Below are 6,847 nucleotides of genomic sequence, written 5' to 3' on the forward strand. Positions count from 1 at the left end.
GGGAATCCCTGGTTCCCAGACTAGTTCTGTCCAATTCTGCTCAAAGCTTGTCCTAACATCTTTTCAAGGACAAAAAACCAACCCACCCTGCTATGGGATAGTACTGTTTGGATAACTACCTCTGTATAGTGTTTATTCCTTTCCACTTACAATTACCTAGAGGCTGGTTTCAGATTCAAGACATAAACCCCACAAAAATATTTTTTTATAGTGTGGATGTTCATCTGTCATGATGACAAAGGTAATAAAACTTGAAAGAAAACATCTTGGAGGCCTTGAAATGAGGCGGGATGATAGCAGAAGACAGCAAGGCGGGGCAAGTAAGATATTTTTATAGTGGGCAGAGATACCTAGTAGTCTCCTCCAAATAGTCAACATTCAACCTTAGCACTTCTCATCCTATTCACTGTCAATACAGGGATTATTCCTTCAGTCTTGAAAGCAACAATATAGGTATTTGTCTTGTTTGACCTCTGCCTCCTCTAGGGGAATGGAGGTATCAGACCAACATGAGATGTCCACAGTGTGAAGCAGATGAAAAGCAGAAGTGTGACCATTACAGCTGCATAGGGCAGTCATTTTTCAGGACAGAAATGAGAGAGTATAACTTGAGAAATGTAGAGAGAGGTTTGTGGTAGGAGAAATTTGGGGAGAAATTGTTTGTGATTCATGTCTCAGTAAGGCCAAGACAAACTTCAAAGAAATGAGAATGAAAGCAAGAAAAGTTCTTCTGACTGTAATGAGAAACAAAGGCAAATGTTCACCTTCAGGTCAGCTGCAACAGCAGAAGCAGGAAAATGCAGAGTGGCTATTCTTCTGGGAGGAATATAAAGCCCAGTGCTTCTCCGTGCTTCTGGACCTTAGAAAGAACCACAGGCATTATCAAAATAGAAACACATAAGTCATATGATAGTCTTCAAGTTTCAGATAAAATTCAACAGCAGCTTCAATTCTAATTCTAATCAATTAGTTTTCTGAAGTTTCACCTTTGTGCTGAATCCTTCCCCATCTGACCAACAGCTAATGTTGAAGCTTTTTTGAAAATTTGAATTCTTAGTGATTTATGAGGGGAACTGAGAAAGTCCAAGGACATTTCAAGATCAAGATTGCAAAATCAATCAAGATAATCCTGCCCCATCCTCATATCATAAAAGTTAGTTCAGGAAGATAAACTTGGTATCAAGGTGACGTTTCTGGTAAAATTTTATCTAAAAAAACCCCAACAACAAACATCAGAAGTGATGCTTGTTTCTGAAAAGGACGCAGGACAATCTCCAAATGTGACCTGTGATTTTATACGTCCAACTAGAAACACTCCAGGACAGTGTAGGTTTTTTTGATTTCCAGAGAAGCTCACCTCAAGCAAGACAAAACACACAGCTCCATGCAATGGTATCTTCAGGTGAAATGTCATTGCACCTGAATTTGACAAAGAGCAGTAGTGGTGCTTCATATCGACCAATGAGTTAAATCACTTCCTCTGGAAGCATTTATGGGCCATGTGCCTGGACAGCTCCCCGACTGCATAACCAAAAATTAATTCAACATCCAACCAAATTGTACCCAATAGGAGATCAAATGATCATTATGTCAGCATTCATCATAAGACCGAGGTATTTCTGATTATATGATGAGCGTGCAATCCCAGTGGAAAGCTGGGGAAGGAAGGAAGCAGATTAATTTAGACTATTATATTTATAGATCACTCTGGTCAGCCTGATTTCATTCCACAGTTTGGGTGATGCTGAGAAAGGAAATAGAAAAATATCCCCTGCCTTCATTTCTTCCATCAGTCTGGACAGTTACAGTTGGGGATGTAGTCATTTCTGGAAGATTTTGCCATGGTTTAACCCCAGACATCAACTAAGCACCATGCAGCCACTTGCTCACGCCTCCCCACCCTTGCCCTGGTGGGATGGAGAACTGAGAAGTAAAACTTGTGGGTTGAGATAAGAACAGTTTGATAATTTAAATAAAAATTAAAATATAGTAATAATAATAATAGTAGTAGTAATAATGAAAAGGAAGATAATAAAAAGCGAGCAAAATAAACCCCAAGAAAGACAAGTGATGCACAGTGCAATTGCTCACCACCTGCTGACCGGGTGCCAGTCCCTCAGCAGCGATCCGCCACACCCGGCCAACTTCCCCCAGTTTATATACTGGGCATGATGTCATATGGTATAGAAAATTCCTTTGGCCAGTTTGGGCTAGCTGTCCTGGCTGTGTCCTCTCCCAGATTCTTGTGCCCCTCCAACCTTCTTGCTGGCAGGGCATGAGAAGCTGAAAATCCCTTAACTTAGTATAAACACTATTTAGCAACAACTAAAAACATCTCTGTGTTATCAAAATTATTCTCATACTAAATACAAAACACAGCACTGTACCAGCTACTAGGAAGAAAATTAACTCTATCCCAGCCAAAACCAGGACAGTAGTACATATTTGGTTTTATACATCAGGGAATTTGTCATAGAGCTCTGCAGCTATGTTGGTTAAAACCATTTCCTCAGAGCTGCCTTTGACTGGGCTGTCAGCACTGACATCAGGAACCCCCTGGGAAACCACTATCTCAGCCATCTCCTCCTGAACAGAGCAGATAGCTAGGGAGGTCTGAGCTGGAGTCCTCAGGAGCGCTGTTGAGTCCTGTGATAATTTCTTGAGTCAGGAGGAATGTGGTGGCTTTAGAGCTTCTTTTTTCTCAAGGATTTGCCAAAATTGGGAGAATGCCTTGTGAAAGTGGTACTATGAGAAAACTCATCGGGATGTAAGACTGGCCGACTTGATGCTAGTATGTTATCTCCTAAGATACCAACTCCACACTTTTGCAGTATTTTGTTCTCAGGGAACCTAGCAATGGCATTCTCATCAGCATTCCCTGCAGCCCAGGACCACCACTCAAGTGGCAGCAATGTTAAAATTACCATCTTTCCTTGAGCATGGTATAAACTGAATTCCAGGCAAGAATGGTGCTGTGTGCTTGTGACTCATGTTAGATTTTTCTTCAATGCGCTAAGATGTTACCACCCACAGAGAGTGGCTCTATCCTTCACAAGAAGAAGTTACTGTCCTCAGGGCACAGAATCCATGAGATCAGGCAAGCACTTCCTAATCCTTTTCAGTGCAAAGGCAGACATGTACCTCAAAACATTCTCAGCAATGGCTTCAACTAATCCAACTGATTTTGCTTTCAGGAAGTCCAGGGGTTCTGACACTCTTTCTTCTAACAGTTCAGCTTTAAGGTGGTGACCTCCAGTCATGGAGCAAATGGAAAACAGGTGGTAAAATGTTAAAACTGTGATAGTTGTTTGCAAAGTTGCACAGTCATTGCTCTCTTGCTTGTCTCTTTACCGCAGACTTCAGTCTAAACTTTAGCCTCCATTGCCTGCCTGTCTCTCCTCTCAGATCACAGAGGTGTGGTAGGTGCCTGACTTTTACCCATGTCCCCTTCCACAGCCCAATGATAGTCATGTCCCTCCCCTCTGACCCTGCTGCTATTTGACACATCCTTGAACCTCTCTATGTGAGCATTCTGGGACATCTCAAAGCACCACCGAACATATATGTCTCCATTGACAGAGGTCTCTTAAGTTTCTTCCTCTCTTTTACAATATTAACATAAATAAAATTGTTCTTCTGCACTTCCACACTGTTCCTCCACTGAGCACTTTAATCCAGCATGGAGCTCATGACCCTGTTACTTGTTTTTGAGGTGCTGTGGGAATTTCAGGGAGGTCTGTTTCAAAAACAAGTTTGTTGGGAGTGTGGAAAAATGCTCCTTTATGAGGTAGTTTAAGATTAATCCTCTGGCTACACTTCAGTTTTTGTGGGATAATTTCCTCTGTTTCACGGTCACATATGTATGTTTATTTCAAACCATGGCACATTCAAATATACTATTTAATCTCACACTGCTCATAGGATTGCTCTTGGACTGGTCTAATCCTTGGAGTTAGGAGCTGAATCCCGGGTTAGATGTTGTACATCCCACACATACCTTTTACATTCTGGAGAAGCAGCAGCAGCTTCTGGCTGATTCTGTGCCTGGCCTTGTATTTTCCCATGTAAGAAATGGCAGTAGGCCATGCATGCCATCTCTTAGGTTTCAGGTACATTTTTCAACACATTACCATGAGCTGGACCATACTCAATTTATGGTTTTTTATAAAAAAAACGAGACAAACTGGCTGTTTATTCACAGCCAATTTGGTGAGGCCATATCCCTAACCAATACCAAACACTGCACACCTGCCAAGTCCTCTTGGTCATATCCCACACTGCTCTGCTAAACATCTTGGTCATCCTGTTTATCTTTGGGCCTTCCACTGCTTATGGTTCATGTCAACCACGTCAGCTTCCTATATGAAGGCTGTTGCAAATAGAAAATGCCTAAGGACTTTATTAAAAGTTGTTGATAAGTTTTTTTTAAAGGCAACCCTTGAAGTCTCTCATTGGCTCCTCCCTTCATTATCCTGTATTTGTATCCCAGGGCAGGTGGCACTGAAGGTGAGAACTTCTCTGAAGGGGAACTGCTGTGTGATGCAGTGTTTACACCAAGCAGAATTATTTGTTTCATAAATTATTGTGCAAAAGGAACTGTATTTCCTCAAAGAAAAGGGCCACTCCTGTATTCCAGAAGTTTTATTTAGGGAATACTGTGGCCCATTCAAACTTCACTTCACTCACACAGCTTGCACTCTCCACAGTTCCATCTGACGGTCCAAAATTTCTGCACCTGCAACAGGCTTCTTTTCTTTCATGTGTAGCCTCAGGCTATCAAGTATTAAGTCACTCAGGAAGTTTTTTTTATCCTGCTCCTACTCCCACGGAACTCCCTGGGCCCCTAGTACCTCACTGCTCTGCAATGGAAAACCAACTTCTGCCCGGCTCTTGAAGTAACCAGCTCATATTGCATGTTTTCAAGTGTCACTTTCGTTCATCCTCTTCGGTCATTATTCCCCATTCTTATGCACATTCAGCTTTCCTATTGTTGGCATACTGCAAGACTCAGTGGGAAGAGCCTTCCAAGTCCCCAGGACAGGTGCACATAGCACCAAACACCTGAGGAAAGTGGTCAAAAAAATCATGTATGTCACTGCCATACCGCAGAGTTCACTTTCTTTCATATTAAGGAGATGATTCATCTAACCTCCCTTAGAGAAATAGAGACCTCCAAAGGGCATCTTTGTGCTGCCTTAGGTGATGAATTGCGCTCTGCAGGTGCCTCCTTCTCCGCACAGGCCCTAAAGGGAGCCTCATGTGAGCAGCTCAGATTGAGATGGTGAACTTTTGATGGTCAAACCAGGGCAGGTGAATCCCATTGTAGCTATGCTTGATTTGTGGATTACTTCCTAAAGCTGCTGCTGGAGAATCAAGGGCTAAAATAATCAATACAAATAGCACAAATTTCTCTAGTTGTCTAACTAAATTTTGAGATATCAGAATGACTGGAACCTGATACTACATCAGCAGCTCCTTCACTACCACTCAGTCCTTTACTACCAAAAAAAGGAAAAGCCATGTTTAAAAATAATATAATGCTAGCCAGAAAGCTTATACAAAAGTAGTTAATAAAACTGACAGAGTCATCAGTATTTTATTACACATTTGCTCTTGAAGACGTATTGTGCCTCTGTGTGTTTCTCCAAGTGTCTTGGCAAATCTGACACTTCACCTATCAGTGAAATCTCTCTTAGCCTGATAATAAAAGGAGTCTTCATCAGATCTTTGTTGGGCTTCCAACTCCCTGCTAGCAGAAGGGAGTATATAGCAATAGCAGGCAACTTTCCACTAAAAGCAAGCTGGCTGTAAATATGAAGCCAGTAAGTCTGTATGTAATTTGAAAACCTCACCAGTGAACCCATTCAGTCTTTGTTTATCACATCACGAAAATCCTGTTTCTGGTTTTATTTTTGCTAAGGTAAATGTGGCCTCCTAATCTATTTCACTTTTTTCCACTTTAGCTCCTGCTCAGGTCGCTCTCGGGTGTGTCTTAGGATTTTCCCAGACTGCACGCTGAATTGCTCTGGGACTGCTGCTTGAACTACATTTTCACAGACATTATTGTTTCATGTGTTATTTTGCAGTCTGTCTCTGTGATAACATTTTCTTGTCTTACTGCTACAGTCTCAGTTTGGCCTTTCTGCTCTGACAGACTACCCCAGCATGCACCATAACTAGTGGATAGGCAACTGCAGAATTCAGTCCTGCCGTGTGCCAATCTTTTCTCTGATTTATCCTTATTTTATGGAGGAGAACAGACATCGTTCTGAGAATGACATTAATTTGAGTTAGTCCAATTTTGAATTGGTTTACTACATATGCCTAAATATTTCAGGCTGCATTTAGAGCTGGTGTAAACTACAGCTTCTCCATTGGAATCCCTATGGTTGGATGAGTCCATCCTAGCTCAGAATCCAACCCCATCTTTTTTTTTTTTTTTTTGTCTTGTTTTTCTTCAAGATCCATTTTGTTGTGCCATTCATGAAAAAAAGAACAGATCCTATCATACTTAAGTTACAGATCTGATAATACTTTGAGCATTTTTTTAATGGACATGAACTTAACTTTTATTTATAAACTTATTAGGGGTGAAATCTGCTTCTGTTGGTAGGGTCAGGTCTAAATCTTTATAACATGTAAATTTTCTTCTGAATCCCCAAACCAGGACCAAACCAGTACAGAAACACTGTCTAAGCTATGGTTAGCCTCTGCATTTATTTATTGGAAGAACAACTCATACTAGTAGTGAGTAAGAATGGAAAGAAAGTTTAAAAGACAAAGCAAAATATCGGGCCAATGAATCACAGGGAAATCAGAACCACATCCAAGTCAGAACAAAAATGAA

The sequence above is a fragment of the Strix aluco genome, chromosome 5 (genome assembly GCF_031877795.1).
Source record: "Strix aluco isolate bStrAlu1 chromosome 5, bStrAlu1.hap1, whole genome shotgun sequence".
Lineage (NCBI taxonomy): Eukaryota > Metazoa > Chordata > Aves > Strigiformes > Strigidae > Strix > Strix aluco.